The sequence below is a fragment of the Vicugna pacos genome, chromosome 9, assembly GCF_048564905.1.
Source record: "Vicugna pacos chromosome 9, VicPac4, whole genome shotgun sequence".
Taxonomy (NCBI): domain Eukaryota; kingdom Metazoa; phylum Chordata; class Mammalia; order Artiodactyla; family Camelidae; genus Vicugna; species Vicugna pacos.
Window position 1 is genome coordinate 76,540,620 of NC_132995.1, and position 20,758 is coordinate 76,561,377.

The 20,758-nt window shown below is 37.9% G+C and overlaps 1 protein-coding gene across 18 annotated transcripts in view; it reads left to right on the plus strand.

Annotated features, from left to right (window-relative positions):
* Nucleotides 1-20,758, plus strand: part of ZNF644 (zinc finger protein 644) — a 98,904-nt gene that overhangs the window by 43,620 nt on the left and 34,526 nt on the right. For 3 of the 18 annotated variants that reach the window (XM_072968251.1, XM_072968252.1, XM_072968249.1), the window contains 2 exons: nucleotides 8,420-8,539; nucleotides 12,260-12,465. The exons of 13 other annotated variants lie outside the window; for them this stretch is intronic. The gene's annotated coding sequence lies outside the window, so the exon portion shown is untranslated. Of the gene's footprint in view, nucleotides 1-8,419; nucleotides 8,540-10,882; nucleotides 10,947-12,259; nucleotides 12,466-20,758 lie in introns of those variants that run through there. 2 more of the 18 variants (XM_072968250.1, XM_072968253.1) reach the window with 2 other exon arrangements.

The following is a 20,758-nucleotide window of genomic DNA, read 5'->3' on the forward strand; positions in this document are numbered from 1 at the left end:
ACTGGATTTTTTGTTTTTTAACTATTGAATTTTGAGAGTTATATATTTTCGCCTACTAGTTCTTTGTCAGATGCGGGGTTTGTAAATACTGTATCCCAGTCTGTAGCTGGTGTTTTTATCTTCTTAACATGGTCTTTTGCAGAGCAAAAGTTTTAAATTTTAAGAGGTCTGTCAATTTTTCCTTTTTGAATTGCACTTTTGGTGTGAAGTCTAAGAACTCTTTACCCTAGATCCCAAAGGTGTTTTTTGTTTTGTTTTTTAAAAGTTTTGTTGTTTTGCATTTTGCATTTGAATTCGTAGTGATCCATTCTAAATTAATTTTTCATAAATTACTAAGACTTAATCATAGGTTCTTTTTTTGCCTCTGAGTATCTAGTTGCTCCAGCATCATTTTATTGTACAGACTGTCTTTCCTCTGTTAAATTGCTTTTAGATCTTTTCGAAAATCAGTTGGGCATATTTGTGTGGCTCTATTTCTGGATTCTCAGTTCTGTTCCTTTGTTCTGTATAGTAGGCCTTAATTTAGGGTAGAATGATTCATCCCACTTTATTCTTCAAGATTGTTTTAGCTGTTCTAAGGCCTATCTATGTCTTTCTTACAAAGTTTAAAATAAGCTTATGTGTGTCTGTCAGATTCTCTCCTGAAATTTGGTGGAATTTGGGTTAAACCTGCAGACTGATTGGGAAGAAGGGAATCTTTACTGTATTGAATCTCCAGCCTGCCATTTGTTTAGGTCTTTGATCGCTTTCATCAGCATTTGTAGTTTCACATACAGATATTTTATGTGTTTTGTTAAGTTTATATCTAAGTATTTTACTTTGTTTGGATTGATTATAAGTGGTATTGTGATTTTAATTTCAGATTCTGTATGTTCATTGTTAGTATATAAAAATGCAATTGCTTTTTTTCTTTGAGGTAAAATTCACCTAAAATAAATTAATTTTAAAGTATACAATTCAGTGGCCTTTCAGTAGATTTGCAATATTGTGCAACCATGACCTCTAACTAGTTCCAGACCACTTCATCACTCCCAAGGAGGAGACACTGTACCTGCTGAGAAGTCACTATTGATTCCTCCCTCCTTCCAGCCCCTGGCAACCATGAGTCTGCTCTCTATCTCTATGATTTTACCTATTCTGTTTATTCAGATAAATAGAATAAATAAGATCATACAATACGTAGCCTTTTGTGTCTTGCTTCTTTTACATAATGTTTTGAGTGCATGCACTTCGGGGCACATGAGTACCTCGTTTCTGTTCGCACCTGAGTGATGCTCTGCTGCGTGACTGCGCTGGTGTCCTTGTCTGTTCGTCTGTGGTGGGACGTGTGGGTTGCTTACACCTTCAGGCCACTGTACTTCGTGCTGCTGGACACGTTTGTGGACCTTTGACTCTGTTTTTAATTCTTCGTTACGTACCTCTGGGAGTGGGATTAATGGGTCATGCAATAATTTTAACTTTTTGAGGAATCACCAGACTGTTTTCTGTGATGACTGCACCATTTTATATTCCCACCAGGAGCGCACAAAGATTCCTATTACTCTGTATCTTTGCTGACACTCACTACTTTAATTTTTTGGATTATAGACATCCTAGTGGGTATGAAGTGGTATCTTATTATGCTTTTCATTTGCATTTCTTTAATGACTAATGATGCTGATCATCTTTTCACGTGCTTCTTGGCCATTTATAAATTGTCTTTGGAGAAATACCTATTCAAGTCCTTTACCCATTTTAAAAATTGTATTGTTCATCTTTTTGTTGTTGAGCTGTAGGAGTTCTTTATATGTGTTCTAGAGACAAGACCCTTGTCAGAGAAATAGTTTGCAAGTATTTTCTCCCATTCTATAGATTGTCTTTTCATTTTCTTAATGTCCTTTGATGCATAAAAGTGTCGATTTTGATGAAGTTCAATTTATTATGTTTTCTTTTGTTGCTTTTGTCATATCTAGGAATCACTGTGAAATCCGAGGTCACGAAGACCTGTTTCTGTGTTTCCTTCTACGATTTTATCATTTCAGCTCATACATTGAGGCCTTTGATCTATTTTGAATTAATTTGTGTAGATGATGTGAGGTAGGAATCCAACTTTATTCCGTTGGATGTGGGCATCCGGTTACTCCAGCATCACTTGTTGAAGAGACAGTTCTTTTCCCAGTTGGTGAGCCCTGTTGAAAGTCAGGCGGGTGCTTTCGGTTCTGCTCCGTTGGTGTCTCGTCTGTTGTAGCTGTGGAGTGAGTTTGGTTTGGGAGGCTGTGTCCTCCAGCTTTGCTTTTCTTCCGCAAGACGATTGTGTGCCTGTTTGGGATCCCTCGCCCTGTCATGTGGGCTTGAGGATCAGCATTTCTGTTCTGACAAACACACCGCTGGGACGGCGACAGGGATTGCACTGACTCTGTAGGGGGCTTTTAGGGGGTGGCACTGCCATCTTAACAATGTGGAGTCTCCAGACCATGACAGGGATTCAAAGAAAGGAAAAGTCTTCGGGCTATGCATAGCGACTAGCACTCTGAATCCTTAATTATGAAACTTTGTAGCGATAACGGGAAAATTACTTGGCTCAAGAACATGGACAAAGCAAGGTGGTTTTCTACAGAAATGTGACAACTTATTTATAGCGCTTACTTTGGGGCCAGAATTACCTCATGCCTGATCAGAAGCAAACAGGAAAATTTAAAGACAGGCAAATAATCTCCATCCCCATTTTTTTTCTTGTATCTACAAAGATGATTTTTATTTTTTATTTTTTTAATTTTTAAACTTTTTTTATTAATTTATAATCATTTCACAATGTTGTGTCAAATTCCAGTGTAGCGCACAATTTTTCAATTATACATGAACATATATATATTCATTGTCACATTCCTTTCTCTGTGAGCTACTTTAAGATCTTGTATATATTTCCCTGTGCCATAAAGTATAATCTTGTTTATCTGTTCTACAATTTTGAAATCCCAGTCTATCCCTTCCCACCCCCCACTCCCCATCCCCATTTTTTAAAGGTAATTCCTGAACACAAAATTCTCACTTTAAAGGTACTTGGCTGTAGCAACTCCCTGTGAGTATATTTAAGGTATTTTGAATTTCTAATTTATAGTAGGGAAAGATGATAAAGAATGAGATTTCCATATCCTTTTATGTAAAACAGAATTCTATAGCTTGATATTTTAATCTTTGTAAAAGTCATTAATCAAAAGCACGCCTATCATCAGATTTAATTAAAATTAAACTTTGTAATTGTATAGGATACAGGGTATCTTTTCATTTATTTTTCTCTTCTTTAATTTCCTAAAGGAAACTTTTTTTAGTTTTTTTAGTATTAATTTGCTTCTTTATTCAAATTTTTCTTAACTATTTTATCCTTTTTGAAGCTATTGTAAATGGAATTTTTTTATTTTAGGAATATTTAATTTGTAAGTATGTACTTCTAAGTCAATTAAATAGAGCTCTTTTATACATTTAATTTTGTTATTTTTTAACAGTAAGACATCTCATATCTATAAAGTGCACAGACATATGAACAAACAAAACTAGAGATTTCATAGCTTCACTTCAAAACTTAGTTATGAATTAGGTATTACAATATAAATTTACTGCTTATAACAATTGGAATAAATTGAATTCACTTGCTCAAATCACTAAGACTTACTATTTATGGAAAGGAATTTCAAGATATGTATTTGTCCTTGACGAAGTCTGAAGGACCCATCAGAGTTCTGAGCTTAGAATTATTTTTTAAATTTCATTTTCAGGTTTTTCATTGCAGCTAATTTTTCTGTATTCATACTGTGTGCTGCTGCAGTTGTGCTGGTCTTGTTTATTAGCTCTAATAGATTTTTTTGAGTATGGATTTTTTAGGGTTTTCTTTAAATAAGATCATGTCAGCTGCAAGTAGAGATGGCTTCCTCCTTTTTTTCTAATCTGAATGCCTTCTATTTCTTTTGCTTGCATTTTGTGCTCTAACTTCAGTCTGTTACACAATGTTGACTAGAAGTGGGGATAACAAACATCCTTCTCTTGTTCCTGATCTTAGTGGGAAAGCTTTCGGTCTTTCGCTATCAAGTATGACGTTGGCTGTGGAGTTTTCATAGGTATCTGTTATCAGGCTGAGGAACTTCCCTTCTATTCATACTTTATTGAATGTTTTTGTAATGAAAGGGTGTAGAATTTTTGTCGGATGCTTTTTCTGTATTTATTGATAGATGCTCAATTGGTTTGTGTTCTTCATTCTGTTAATGTGGGGTGTTACACTGGTTAATTTTTAAATTTTCTTATATTGAGCTACCATTGAATTCCTGAGGCAAATCCCAGGTGGTCATGATACATAATCACTGTCGTAGGTTATGGATTTGTTTGCTTTATTTTGTTTAGGATCTTTGCGTCTCTATTACCAGGAAATACTGGTCTCTAGTTCTCTTTCCTCGTGATGCATTGACGTCAGTGTAATGTTGGCCTTATAGAGTATGTTGGGAAATGTTCCCTCATGTTTTAGGTAGAATTTGAGAAAGAGTCATCAGTAACCCCACTTTAAATGCCGGTGGGGAGCTCACTAGTAAACCGTCTGACCTGGGGCTTTTCCTTTCTGGGAGATTTTTGATTACTGACTCAATCTCTTTACTTACAGGTCTTTTCAGATTTCTCCTTGAGTCATTTTCAGTAGTTTATGTGCTTCTAGGAATTTGTCCATATCTTCTAGGTTATTAGTTTAACTTTCAGGTTTTCTACATAAGGTCATGTTGTCTGTGAACAGAGATAATTTTTTTCCTTTCCAATTTGAATTTTTTTTTCCCAAAGATTTTTTTTTATTGAAGTATAGTCAGTTTACAGTGTTGTATAGTTTCTGGTGTACAGCATAATGTTTCAGTTATGCATGAACATACATGTATTCATTCTCATATTCTTTCTCACCACAAGTTACTACAAGGTATTGAATATAGTTCCCTGTGCTGTACAGTATGAACTTGTTGTTTATCTACTTTGTATTTAGTTAGTACCTGCAAATCTTGAACTCTCAATTTATCCCTTCCCACCTCCTCCCCTGCCCCTGATAGCCATAAGTTTGTTTTCTATGTCTGTGAGTCTGTTTCTGTTTTGTAAATAAGTTAGTTGTTTGTTTGTTTAGATTCCACATGTAAGTGATATCATATGGTATTTTACTTTCTCTGATGTAATTCACTTAGAATGACAGTCTCCAGGTCCATCCATGTTGCTGCAAATGGCATTATTTTATTCTTTTTTTTATAGCTGAGTAGTATTCCATTGTACCTTTTTATCCAGTCATCTGTTGATGGACATTTAGTTTGTTTCCATGCCTTGGCTATTGTAAAAAGTGCTGCTATGAACATTGGGGTGCATGTATCTTTTTGAATTAAGGTTCCCTCTGGATATATGCCCAGAAGTGGGATTGCTGGATCGTGTAAGTCTGTTTTTAAGTCTTTTGAGGAATCTCTGTACTGTTTTCCATAATGGCTGCACCAAACTACATTCCCACCGATGGAGTAGGAGGGCTCCCTTTTCTCCACACCCTCTCCAGCATTTGTTGTTTGTGAATGTCTTTTATTTCTTCGCCTTGCTTAATTCCTCTTGCTGAGACTTCCAGTCCTTTGTGGAATAGGAGTAGCAAAAGTGGACGGCTTTGTCTTGTTCCTGATCTTAGAGAGGAAGCTTTGTCTTTCACCATTTAGTACGGTATTTGCTGTTTGCTGTTCATAAATGAACTTTATTATTTCCTCCTGCGTGGTATTACATTTTGTCTGATGTTTTTCTTTATCAGTTGAGGTGATAATGTTTTTGTCCATTCTGTTAATGTAGTGTATTACATTGCTTGATTTTCGTATGTTGAAAATGTTCCATCCTTGTGTTACAGGAATAAATCCTACTTAGTCATGGTGTAATAATCCTTCTAATGTGCAATTGAAGTCAGTTTGCTAGTGTTTTGTTGAGAATTTTTGCATCAGTTTTCATGAGGGATATATGAGATGATACCTCATTGTAGTTTTGATTTGCATTTCTGTAATAATTAACAATGCTGAGCATCTTTTCATATGCCTTCATGTGCCTATCAGCCATATGTATGTCTTCTTTGGAGAAATGTCCTTTTAAGTCTTCTGCCCATTTTTTTGACTGGGTTGTTTTGTTTTTTTATTATTGAGTTGTATGAGCTGTCTGTATATTTTGGAAATTAAGCCCTCAGCAGTCACATTGTTTTGTTATGCATCATTTTGACTTCCCTCTAATTTCCTTTTATGTGTATTTTTCTGTTAAATTCTTGTATTTGCATTGGCAATTATAATTAAATCATAAATTTATAATAATCTAGTTCGAATTAATACAAACTTTGTTTCAGTAGTATAAGAACTGTTCCCATACAGATCCATTGGTCCTCTGTTTTGTTGTTACTTTCCCAAGTTATATCTTTATACTATATCAGCTTTTATATTTACCTATGTAGTTGCCTTTCTTTATTCTTTCTTTTTATGGTTTTGAGTTACCATATGGTATCCTTCCATTGCAATTTGAAGAACTCCCTTTAACATTTGTAGGGCAAGTCTCCTAGTGATGAACTTTCTAGCTTTTGTTTATCTGGGACTGTCTTAATTCCTCTTTCATTTTTGAAGTATAATTTTGCTGGGTATAGAATTCTTGGTTGACAGGTGTTTTCTTTTACCACATTATAATTACCATGTCAGTGCTTTCATGTCTCCATGGTTTCTGATGAGAAATTGCCTTTTAATTTTAATAAGGACTTGTATACAACTCTTTACTTCTCTATTGCTACTTTTGTTATTCATTCTTTGTCTTTGGGTTTTGACAATTTTATATTAATGTGACTAGTCTAGATCTCTTTGCATTTATCCTTCTTGGAGTTTATTGAGTTTTGATTGATTAGATTCATGCCTTTTCAGATTTTGGATGTTTATGGCCATTAATTTTTGAAATTTTTTTTCTCTTTTTCTGTTCTACTTCTTGGTCTCTAATCCTCAGTGTATTGGTCCACAGGTCTCTTAACCCCTGTGCTTTTCTCTTTATTCTTTATTCTACTTCTCAGACTGTATAATTTCAGTTGACCTACTTTCACATTCACTGATTGTTTCTTCTGCTTGCTGAAATATATTTTTGAAGCCCACTAGTGAATTTTTCAATTTAATTATTGTTCAGCCCCAGAATTTCTGTTTGGTTCCTTTTAATAAACCTTTGTTTGATTTATTTCTATCTCTTCATTGATAGTCTTTATATAGAGACCTGTTCTCCTGGTTCTTCTACTTCTCTCACTGTGGTTTCTTTTATCTCTCTGAGCACATTTATAACTGTCAATTTAAAGGCTTTGTCTAGTAAGTCCCATGTCTGTTCTTGTTCAGAGACAATTTCTATTGATTTTTTTTTTCCTATGGATAAGACGTACCTTGTGTTTTGCATGCCTTGTAATTTATTTTGAAAACTGGATCTTTTAAATATTACAGTGTGGTAGCTCTAGAAATCAGGTTCTTTCCTCTCCTCAGGGTTGCTTGTAGTTACTTGACCTGTAGTTGTGGTTTTTCTAAACTTTTAAAATTGTATTTTGTCATGTGTCTCTGAAGTCTCTGTTCCTTTAGTTTGTGGTCACCTACTGGTTTGTTAGAAATTTCCTTAAAATGCCTGTATCCAAAATATAAGGGAAAAAAGAAAATCAAGAAAAAATTTAAGGAAAAAAACCTTTTCAGGCATTGCAAATTGACTTTATTTTCAGGCACTCCTCCAATTCTTAGCCAGATGTTTTACAACTCTGCCTTAGCCTTCACTTCTTACTTGCACTAGGCTCAGAGATTAGCCAGAGGTGGAATCTTAGGGTTTTTTCAGGTCTTTTCTGAACATACATCCTGCCCTGGGCACTGGCATGGATTTCTAGATGCCCCACAAGCTTTTCAGGTGTAGTATTACAGTGATACCAAACCAGAGATAGCATCTCCAAAAAACAGAACTATATATTGACTCATATTTCTGATGAAAGTAGATATAAAAATTCTCAACAAAAATATTAGCAAATTGAATGAAGTGTATAAAAAGTTATACATCACAACTGGGATTTATTTCAGATATGTGAAGTTAATTGAACAATTGAAAGAAAAAAAGAACAGTATAATCTGTCACATCAGTAGGCCAAAGAGAATGACAGGAGATCTTACCACAGACCATACAAACATCATGAGGACAACTTCACACATACAAATTTAACAATTTGATGAAATTGCTTGATATCTTGGAAAGCACAGCCAACCACAACTCACTTAATGTGAAATTAACGTTTAATAGCTCAGTGACCATTTAGAATTGTAAAACTCCCCCAAAAGGCCAGCATGGTTTCACTGGAGAATTCCAAATTAGAAAACCATTTTAAATGACTTCTTAAAAATTGACATCAATTCCATGTAATCTTTTCCAGAAAATAGAAGAGGAGGGAACAAATTTCAGTCTGAAGCTGGTGTTACATTGATACACTTAAAGCACTCCTTGCGCTGTTTATAGGGTCTGTGGTGATATCCCCTGTTTCATTGTTAAATTGGTAAGTTTTATCTTTTTTAATCTGTGTCAGTCTTGCTGGGAGTTTGTTTGATTCTTTTCATTGTAACTGGCTTTTGTTTCAGTGGTTTTTCTGTTTTCAGTTTCATTTATTTCTGCTTGTATTTATTACTTGCTCCTTTTTGCTTGCTTTGGGTTTGTTTTGTTATTCTTTTTCTATTATTGATATGAAACATTTCTCTTTTTGAATGTAACATTTCATGCTATAGATTTAAATTTCCTTGTCTGCGTTGCTTTAGCTGTATCTCTCATGTTTTGATAAGTTGTATTTTTATTTTAATTGAGTTTTTCATTTTCTCTGAGTATTTTTGAGCCATGGATTACTTAGAAGTATGTTGTTTACTTTTCAATTGATAGAGATTTTCCTGTTATTTTTCTGTTGCTGATGTCTGGTTTGATTCTGCTATGGTTGGAGAACACATTATATATGTTTACTGTTCTTTTACATTTGTTCAGATTTGTTTTTTGCTGAAGGTGTTGTCTATTTTCACAAGTGTTTCATGGACACTTGAAAAGATCCGTATTCCTGTGTTGCTAGATGGAGTGTTTTAAGTGTATCAGTAAGATCTTATTGGTCGGTTGTGTGTGGATTTTTAAATTCTTGCTGATGTTCTTTCTAGTCGTTTTATCAGTTGCTGAGAGGCGTCTGTTAAAGTCTCCAGCAACAATTGTAGATTTGTCTATTTCTTCTTCTGCTGTACCAGTTTGTGTTCAGAGTGCTTTGAGGTCCTGTTGGGCATATACGCACGTGGCATCGTTCTGTCTTCCTGATGGGTTGGTCCTTTTACCAGTATTTAATGTCCCTCTTGATCGCTAGTAATTTTCTTTGTTCTCATTTCTGTTTTACCAAATATTAATGTAACCACACTTGCTTCTTTTTTAAATTAATGGTTGCAGGGCGTATCTTCTTCCATTCTTTTGTTTTCACCCTATTTATGTCATTGAATTTGAAGTGAGTTTCTTGTGAGCTGCATATAAGAGTTGTATTTTTTTACCCATTCTGTCATTTCCTTTCTTTTGACTGATACATTATTTACATTTAAGGTAATTTTTTATGTTTCCTCTGGTTGTTGTTCCTCCTTCTCTTTTCTTGCCTTCTTATGGGTTACTTGAACAGTTTTTTAAGGATTCCAGTGTGATTTACTTATAGTGTTTTTTTGACCATATCTCTAATTTTCATAGTGGTTCTTCTGTCTGTAAATATAGGCATGTGACTTATTAACTGTCCACTGACGTCAACACTTTACCAGCTGGAGTGAAGTCTAGAAACCTCACTTCCGTTTACCTTCCCCTTCCCTTCCTGACCCGTCTGGAGTATCAGATGATATGATTTTTGTTTTAATCACCCAAGATAATTTATAAAATTTATAGTGAGAAGCACAGTCTGTCTTATGTATCCACATTTCTGTTCTTTTTATTGTTTTTTCTTCCCTTATACTCCAAGATTTTTTTCTTTTATTATTTATTTTGTTTGAAGAACGTCTTTTAGACACTCTTTAAGGGTAGGTCTGCTAATGACAATTTTTTTAGTTTAGGTTTTCTTTGAGAATATTTTTGTTTCCTCTTCTTTCCTGCAGGCTGTGTCACTGGATATAGGATTTGTGATTAATAGTTCTTTTCCTTTAGCACCTGAAAAATATTGTATCAGTTCTTTCTAATTTCGGATGAAGAATCTGTTATTTATATTGGTTTTGCTAACATATACTCTGTCTTTCCATGGGTTGTCTTTTGATTCTAATTGTGTCCTTTGAGTCACAGTTTTCAAATTTGATGTAGTCCCATTTTTCTATCTGTCTACCTACCTACCTGTCTGTCTGTCTATCTATCTATCTGTCTTTCTATCTACCTACCTACCTATCTATCTACCTATCTGTCCATCTATTTTTTTTGCCTGTGCTTTAGGTGTCACATCCAAGGAGTCATTGCCAAATCTGGTATCTTGAGGCTTTGCGCCTATGTTTTTTCCTGAGAGTTCTATAGTTTTCGTTCACATTTAGGACTTTTATCTGTTTTAAGTCAGTTTTTGCATACAGTGTGTCTTAGTCCATTTGTGCTGGTCTAACAAGATACCACAGATTGGGTAGTTTATAAACAAGATAAATTTATTTCTCATAATTCTGAGGCTGGGAGTCCAAGACCAGGGTGCCAGCACAGTTGCCCTCTTACGGGTCATAGACCTTTCGTTGTGCTCTCACATGGCAGAAGGGGCAGGGGAGCGCTCTAGAACGTCTTCTGGAAGGTTGTTCAGTTCATTCCTGAGGGCTCTGCCCTTGTGATGTAATCACACTCCCAAAGCCCCACCTCCTGATGCTGTCACTTTGAGCATCAGGATTTCCACTTACGAATTTTGGAGGGAGAGCATCAGCACTCAGACCATGGCGTGGTGTCAGGTGAACGTCTGGCTTCAGTCTTCTGTATGTGTTTATCCAGCCTTCCTAGCACTGTTTGCTAAAAAGGCTGCTGTCCGTTCACTATTGAGTGGTCTTGGCATCCTTGTCGAAAATTATTTGACCCTGTATGTGAAGAGTAGGCTCTCTTGTGTTCCATTAATTTGTATGTCTGTCTGTATGCCAATACCAAACTGTTTTGATTAACGTGGCTTTGTAGTAAGTTTTGAAATCAGAAAGTGTGAGACCTGCAGCTCTGTTCTTCTTTATCAAGATTGTTGTTGGCTCTTTGGGATCCCTTGAGACTGCATGTGAACTTCAGGGCGAATTTTTCTGTGTCTGCAGAAAACCCCGTTGGGATTCTGATAGGGACTGTATTAAAACTGCTTTGAGTGGTATTGGCATTTTAGTAATAACGTCTCCCAACCCATGAATGCCGAGCGTCTTTCCACTTGTTTTCTGTTGCCTTTGCTTTCTTTTGGCAATATTTGTAGTTTTCATCATGTAAATCTTTAGCTTCCTTGGTTGAACTTATTCCTAAACATTGTGCTCTTTTTGATGCCATTTTAAGTGGGTTGTCTTAATTTGGGGGGGTGGTCATTGTTGCGACTAATTTTTACATGTTGATTTTTTTCTATCATTTTTATTTTATTTTCCAGTTTTATTGAAGTATAACTGACATACATCACTGTATAAGTTTAGGTGTACAACATAGTGGTTGTAAAATGCGCTTAAAGTGATTACTGCAGTAAGCTTTCTTAGCATCTGTCATCTCCTATAGATACACTATAGGAAGGAAAAAGAAAAAGCAAAGAAAGAGAAAAAAGTGTTTTCCTTATGATGAGGTTTACTTAACAACTTTTCATATATATTACACAGTAGCGTTAACTGTGATCATGCTGTACATTACGTCCTTGGTACTTACTTACCTTACAGCAGGAAGTTTATACGTGGACCACCTTCCCTCAGTTCCCCCTTCGTTCCACCCCCTGCCTCTGGCAACCGCAAATCTGATCTCTTTTTCTATGAGTTTGGATTTTGTTTTGTTTTGCTTTGCATTGTTTAGATTCCGCATATAAGTGAGACCGTACAGTATTTGTCTTTTTCTATCTGACTTATTTTATATAGAATTCATTGTGCACAGAATGGTAGCTAGGGAGAGTCTACCCAGAAACATGCGGTGTGTCTGGATAAAACAGCTGAAGGTAATAAAAAGAACGTTTGCTTTGTTTAATTTCCAAAATTGACTGATTGCATGCTTTCTTGTTCACTTGTAGTTAGCCTGCTTTGTCTGTGTCCCTTCTTATATATTCAAGCACCTTCTAGTGGCTCAAAAACACCGCGTGTACAACAGAAGACATGGTGCCCGTTCTCTTGGAACTTCAGTTCACTGGGAGAGATACGTTAATCAATTATCATATCAGCTGGATATTTGAAAGACATTAGTGCTCTGAAAACAACAGTTCTTCCAAAGCATTTGACAAAAGAAGTTGACACAGAGTGTTCGAGAAAGCTTCCCAGAGTAAGTGACGTTTGAGCTTTGACCTGAAGAAAGATTATGAGCTAAAGTGAACTAAATTTATGTGATAGAGGGCTAGGGAGAAGAGAGCAGAGGATTCTAGACCAAAGAAACTGCATCTGCAGAGGTCCTGTGGGAAGAAGGAATATGTTGAGGAATTTGAGAGGGCCAGTGTGGCTGAGTCCCTGGGAGCCACTAGGAGGAAGTGTACGATCAGAAAGGAAAGGTAGGCAGGGCCCAGCAATGGTAAAGACTTGGGATTATGTCCTGAGAGAGAGGAAATAGCTATGCAGTCTTTCAGGTAGCAGTAGGTACTGTGAAGAAAAATAAAACCAGAAAGGAGGGTAAAGAGTGATTAAGAGTGCTGGTTTATGCAGGATGGTCTAAGAAGAACTGAGCAGGGATTAACTAGAACTGGAAGAACCGATCTGCACATATATTTGGAGGAAGAACTCCAGGCAGAGACTGTTAATACAAAGTATGTGGGACCTGGTCCAGGGCTGGCGAGGAGGCCGGTGTAGCTGAGGTGCAGTGAGAAGAGCGAGAGGTTAAGGAGGTGAGCTTTAGGACTGAGTGCATTATCATTGGGTTGGACGTGAACTGTACAGCACTCACCACCTTGATATTTTATATACATAGCTTCATACTGAATTTAGTCATTTTGCTGGTAATCGTTCATGAAATTAAGATAGTATCACTTGAGTTCAGAACCCAGTTCCAGTGTGTGAAGAGGAGGGTTCCCCCCCCAACCAGGCATGTATCCGAATATCGATTGGTGGCCCTACAGTTCCCCTCAGTCCTGACACTGTCTACCCAGAGGTAACGTCAGACCCCACAGTAAGGGGTCAGCCCCGCAAGACTGCTCTTCCCGATACACACGCACACTTCAGATGCCAGTTGCGAGCCCAGGTTGTCATCTGTGCTTCTAACACGTGGGCTACGGATTGGAGGTTTTCCAGAGCCCGTCCTTGGACTTCAGCCACCAATTGCAAGTCTAAATTTTTATCTGTGCCTCTGGCCACCTGGCTCTAAATCAGAGCTCCCCATGACCCCCACCCCTACCCCTTAGGATCAATCTATTTGCTTGAGTGGCTCACAGAACTTCAGGAAGCCTATTTATTCACTAGATTACCAGCTTATTATAAACGGTTATAAGTCAGGAATAGCCAGATGGAAGAGATGCACAGGGCAAGGTGTGTGGGAAGCCGGCACAGAGCTTCTACGCCCTCTTCAGTTGGGCCCCTCTCCCAGGACTTGCACATGTTCTCCAGCTCAGAAGCTCTCCAGACCTCATCCTTTTGGGTTTTTATGAAGGCTCGTTGCATAAGCATGATTGATTAACTCATTGAACATTGATGATTGATCCAGCCTTCAGCTCCTCTCCCTTCCCTAAGAGGTGGGGTAGATTGTGGGTAGGACTGAAAGTTCCAGTCCTCTAATCACAAGGTTGACTCCTCCAGCAACCAGTCCCCATCCTTAGGTGCTTTCCAGAAGTCTCTATTATCATAACAAAAGATGCCTTTATAGCTCTCGTCACTTAGGGAATTCCAAAGTTTTTAGGAGCTCTGTGCCAGAAACGGAAAGACCAAATGCATGTTTCTTACTATAAATCAAAGTATCACAAGTATTCTATAATTTAACAACTTTTACGAGCTATTTTTGTCTTCATTTTAAATAAGAAAATAGTCTTATCTGAAGTATAGAAATAAGAAGGGTAGTGGTCCTGCTTGAATCTCCTATCCATTATACCAACCCCAGATTAGCTGTTGAAGTCCTCTCCCCAGTACCTAAAAGTGGACCCTGTTTGGAGATGAGGTTTTTACTGAAGTAATCCAGTTAAAGGTAGAGTACTGGGGTGAGTCCTAATGCAGTTGTGGCCGGCGTCCTTATCAGAGGGGGAGCGTGGACGCAGAGACAGGTGGAGAGAGAAGGCAGTTAGGAACAGCGTAGGGCGGTGTGTACCAAGCAGAGAGGGGCCTGGGGCGGACCCCCTCCTCGCCGCCCTCAGAGGGGCGTTCCAGCCTCCGGACCTGTGAGACCTGTGAGGGAAGTTCTGTTCAAGTCCCCCAGCCTGGAGAACGTCATTGCGGGGCTCCTGGCAGACTAGCGCAGGCCTTGTCTGAAAGGAGGAGGTTCTCCTTTTCTCTTTCCTGCTCCCCTCACTCTCCCCGCACTGAGCAGGAGCAGCAGATTGTTACAAAAGCTTCAGGTCTTTCTCGGTGTGTGTTTCATTCATTCCTGTAGCAACTTAAGTCTCTAAAGAAAAAACGGAATTAAACAATAAGCAATAAGAAGGCTGTAGCACTATATTCATAGTTCCTTATTTCTATGAAAAATTTAACTTTGAAACTGTGAGACTATCGTAGTAATACATACTTTTTTAAAAAAAGATTGACCTACTTTGTTTCGTTTTTAAACCTTTATACCAAGATATTTCTACAATCTTATTTACTAAACTTTATTGTAAGATTGATTTTTCCATTCCAGTATTATATTCCAGCATAACCTTTTCTATTGTTTCAGAACGGTAGTTTGGAAAAAAGAATTTGCTGCCACTTGGTGGCACTACTTGGCTTAAAAATGAAATCAGATTGCTGTTAACTGAATGCTGTTCCACATGAATGTTTAAAATCAGAGGGGATCTCTTTGATATTAAGCAGCTTAATATTATAAATGTTTGATTATTTTGTAAGTAAAATAATAATTGGTGTTGTAAAATTGCATTTTATTAAAATGTCATATGGAATATAAAAACACAAACAAAGCCTTAGTTTGGTGAGGAGGGAAGGGTATAATTTTCGATGGAAGCCTCCTTTAGTTCCAGCATTATTTACGTTAAGCCTTAAACCTCTGTGTGTCTAGATGTCAGGAAAATATATTTTTAATGTTAGAAACAAACATCTTTAACTTTCCTTTAATATTAATATTTTCTAAGCTGTATTTTTTTGTCTTTATAAAGCTACGAAATGGGATTTTTTTTCCTGAGTGGTCAAAATAAATGAAACATAAGGGAAAACAGACATTTTAAATATATTTATGTCTTCCTGCAACATCCTAAAAACTCTGGCAGTCCCTTTTAAATGTACAGTATTTGTTTTACTTTATTAGGTAAAGGATCCTGAAGTGTAAGATGTGGAAAGTAACGATGTCCCCAGACATGATTTTTACTCCTAAGTAATTGATGTATAATACCATAATAGCGAAAGTATTTTTGTAATTACTCTTCTCTTGTTTGCATATGCAGCATGTAAAAGATAATGCTCCATGTCTTTTTAAAAATTGAAATACAACACACACAGGAACCTGTACAAAGTCTATGGCTTAGTGAGTCATCTCAGACTAAATACTGCGTGACCACCGTAGATCAAGAAATGGAGTACTGCCCGCAGCTGGAAACCCCTGTGGTTCCTTTCCCAGCCTCTCCCTTTCCTGTTTCTGAGAGTGACCACTACCTGGCTTCAAAGAATATAGCTTTTCTTTTTTAAAAAAAAAAACCTGTTTTCAGACTTTTATATAAATAAAAATTATGTAGTAGTAGTATTTTGTCTTTTATTTTACTTAGCATCGTGTCTGGGAGATTCGTGTGTGTTATCAGGTACGGCTGCAGCTTGCTTGTGTTATTTCTTCTCTGTCTTTTTACTGTTGGACACTTGGATTCAGTAATGCTGTCATAAACATTCTTGTAACTATTTCTTGGGTTACGCGTGCAACATTCATGTGGGGTATACACCAGAAGTAGAATAGCTGGGTCATTGGTGTATATATGTTCAAATTTAGTAGATCGTGCAAGAACTGTTTTCCTGTCCCATCAGCAGAATACGAGGGTTCCTGTAGGTCTGTGTTGTCACCAGCACTTGGTATTAATAGCCTTTTTACTTGTAGCCCTTCTGGAGGATGCATTTCCTTGATTCCAAATGGGATTGGGTGCTTTTTTCATAAACTTACTGGCTGTTTGGATGTCCTCTTTTTTATTATTACTACTGATCTTTCTGTATTACCGATTTATAGGAGTTATACATTTTATGGATATGAGCCCTTTTCTTCCTATTGGAGTTTCTGTTCTTTTCCTTTTGTTTTTAGGAATTTTTATGTATTCTAGGTACAAGACTTTTATTAGTTACATTTGCTAGAAAAACAAACTGGCTTTGTCTTGATTTTCACCCTCTTAATGTTGCGTTTTGTTGAAAGGAAGGTCTTAGTTGCAATGTAGTTCGATTTATCATTGTTGTCCTTCATAGTCAGTGCTTCGTGTGTTCTGTCTAAGAAGCCTCTCTGCTCCAGGGACGTGCAGATATTAAGTCTTCTTCTAGAGCAGCGGTTCTCAGCGCGAGGCAGCGCCCCCGCCCTCGCCCCGCACCTTCTGCCCCCCGGGTGGGACACGGGCAGCGCTTGGAGACACCGCTGGGTCTCACAGCCAGGCGGGTACAGCGCTCTTGGCACGTACCGGGTCGGCTGGGGGTGCTGCCGAACATTCTCCAGTGCGCAGGATGCTAAGCGCCCTGCTGTTCGCCGAGCAGCTGGCTCCCTTGCAGTCTGCAGGGCCGCCCGTCCTGAGGCTCAGGCCCTGTCCGGCGGGCTCTGCCTTCCAGCTTTCTACCTGGACTGACTTGCCTTGTTTTGTGTGTTGTTCGTGGTCTGTTTAGATTCACCTGCTACCTAGACCTTACTCTGGATACTATGTGACCTGCAGAGACCGCCTTTCTTTTTTTCTCAGGGAGGTGCACTTCATGCAGCACCGTTAGCTGAGAGATGGCTTCCCTGGTGCTCTGCAGTGTCACCTTTGCCGTAAGTCGATGGCCACATGTGCATGTCTGTTTCTGGGCTTTATTTTCCTGTTGGCCTGCTTTGTCTGCCCTTGCACCCGAACCATGCTGTTTTCATTTATGTGGCACTGTAACAAGCCTTTATGTTTAATGAGGCAAGTTTTCCTACATTGTTCTTCTGAACTCTTTTCAGCTCCATTTAAATTTTTACTATCACATTGTCAGTTTTACAAAAATTGAATTGAGAAAAAGTTGACATCTTTATATTATTAAATCTTCCAATCTATGAATATCATATCCTTTCATTTATTTAGGTCAGTGAGTCTCAAGCTCTGTGTTCTCAAGATCAATCTAGAGTCTGGAAAAGAACTTTTCTTATGTGGTTATATCAGTATTTTAAGCCTTGGCGCAATTGAGATTTGGGGCCAGATAATTTTTTGTTTGGGGAAACAAGAATATCCCACTGAGTGTTAAGATAAATACACAATTTTGTGGAAAATGTACTTTCCAAAGCAAAATTCAGCAAGAACAGTAGTATCACATTTTTGCAGATCTCTTTCATGTCGAGCTTAATGGGAGACAGCTGGATTCTCATAGCTGCTTCTTGCTTTAGTCTGTTGGGACATCGCAAATCGTACAGACTCTGGAAAACACCATCGTACACCTGTGAGAGAATGAGCGCGAGAAAGGCAAATAAGGTCTTGTTATGAGAACAGTTTTGATTTTGAGAATTCCTTGATAGGATCTCAGGGCCCCTCAGGGATCCGTAGATCACAGTTTCGGGAACTGCTACCCTGGAGACTGTGACGCACATCCTTGACCTGTAAGAGTCTGATTAAGGTGTTTAATATCTTTCCAGAAAATGCAAGGAACCTAAAACACCTTAATTCCATTAGTCACCCGTCCCTTACTCCTTGCTCAGTTTATTTGCCATGATACTCAACTATTTTTAATTGCATAGGTGTTTTAATCCCCATGAGACATCATCATTGCTTTACGTCAGTATTTTAGATTTACCTGTTGCATTTTTCTCACTTTCTATCTCTTCCTGCATCTTCTCTTTTCTATCTGCAAACATTTCCTTTTTTTGAAGAACACCCTTTAGTGTATCTTTCGGTGTAGATTTGTGCTGAGAAATTCTCTCTGTTTGTGTTGTCTGGTCGTGTTCTGTATTTCACCCTTACTTTTGGATGTTAGTGTTTCACTGGTGAGAATTCTGGGTTGGAAAGTATTTTTGTAATTACTCTTCTCTAGAGAATTCTGGGTTGGAAAGTATTTTTGTAATTACTCTTCTCTAGTTTGCATATGCAGCATGTAAAAGATAATGCTCCATGTCTTTTTAAAAATTGAAATATAACACACACAGGAACCTCTCTTTTAACTAGGCTGTGACCCCTTTGTGTTCTGGCTTCTCTTGTTTCTGCTGAGAAGTTAGTTGCTAGTCGTGTCGATATCTTCCAGCCAAGACAACCAGCAAGAACACCTATAGCTGAACACGTTTTTAACTTGTGGCAGTGAAGGATTTTTCACACTCTAGGGAATACCTTTTTTAAGAGGGTGTTAGAACCTGTTATGGGACCTTGGTTGGGTAATTTTGGAGAGGATCTAAAAAATGGAAGTTTGCTCTGAATTAGATGTTGTCAGAACATGGGCCCATTTATGACTGCCATCTTTTTAAAATTGAGGTGAAATTTATGTAATATCCAGTTCATTTTAAGTGTACAACTCAGTAGTATTTAGTATACTCACGATGTTACACAACCACCAACTAACTCTCTCATCTCAAAGATGTTTCAACACCCTGTATCTGTTAAGTAATCATTTCCTATTCCCCCTTTCCACTATTACCTGGTACCCTTGACCTTCTCTCTTTATAAGTTGCCTGTTCTCACCATTCCATATGAAAGGGGTCGTACAGTACGTGACCTCTGTGTGTCTGGCTTCTTTCACGTAGCGTGTTTTCAAGGTTCGTCCGTGTCGGTGGCAGGTACACGCAGCACATACCCTTTTGGGGGGGCTGTTACGAATGATGATGTCACAGACACGTACAAGTCTCCGTGTGTATGCAAGTTTTCATTTCACCTGGATATATGCCCAGGAGTGGAATAGCTGAGTCGTGTGGTAATTCTGTGTTGCCTTTTTAAGAACGCCAAACTGTTGTCCACAGTGGGTGCACCTTTGACGTTTTCACTGGCAATGTACAAGGGTGTCTGTGTCTCTGCGTTCTCATCAACACTTGGTATTTTCCAGGTTTTTTTTTAAATAAAGCTATTCTAACAGGTGTGAAGTGGCATCTTACTGTGGTTCCCATTTGCATTTTCTTAACGACCAAGATGGCGGACGTGTTTTCATGGCCTTGTCAGCCATTTGTATTTCTTCATTTGGGAAAGGTCTGTTCAGTCCTTCCCCCTTTTTAAAAAATAGGACTTTCTGTTTTTTTGTTCAGTTAATATATTCTTGATATTAAATCCTTATCAGATATATCTTGATAATGTTTTTTGCCTAAAGTGTTTTACTTTGTTTTTTCAAGTTTTTTATTTTGATAAAGTTCAAATTATCTATTTTTTCACTTGTTCGTCATGCTCTTGGTATCAAATTTAAGAGTCCATTGCCAAGTCCAAATCATAAGGATTCATCCCTAAGCCTCATCCTAGGAGCGTGATGGTTTTAGTTCTGACACTTACTCTGTTGATCCACTTTGATTTAATTTCTGTGCTTGATCTGAGCCGCGGTTTTGTCTTCATTCTTTTACACACGATTGTCCTGTCTCCCTAACACCGTTTGTTGGAAAGACGGTTCTTCCCCTCCTTGAATGGTCTTTGCACTGTTGTTTTAAATCAGTTGGCCATGAATGTCTGGGTTTACTTCTGGCTTCTCAGATCTATTCCATTGCCCTGTACGTCTGCCCTCATTCCAGCACCACACTGATTACTGTAGCTTTGTAGTAAGGTTTTAAATCGTTGTGAGTCCCCCTGCTTTATTTCGTTTTCAGTGTTGTTTTTGTCCTCTAGGCCCCTTGTGGTTGCATGTGATTTTGAGGATCAGCTTATCTATTTCTATTTAAAAAGGCTATTAGAATTTTGACGGGGATCGCACCGAGTCTGTGGATCACTTTGGGAAGTACTGCTGTCTCCGCAGTATTTTGCCTTCTAATCCGTGAGCGTGGGCTGTCTGTCCATTTATTTAGGCTTTAATGTCCTTCAGCAACGCTTTGTAACTGTTCACTGCACAGATCTTTCACTTGCTTGGCTGCATTTATTCCTGGGTATTTTGAATGCTTTTGTAAATGCTGGCATGGAGTAACACAACTGATCGACGTATGTTGATCTTATACCTGCGAATTTGCTGAATTTATTTGTTATATTAGCTCTAGTAAGCTCTTTGTGTGGAGTCTGTGGGCTTTTCTGTACAGAAATACCTCGATTTATTGTGCTTACAGGCACTGCATGTTTTTTCAGATTGAAGGTTGGTGACAACCCTGTGTGGAGCAAGTCTTTTGGCATCAGTTTTCCAATGACATTTGCTCCCTTGAT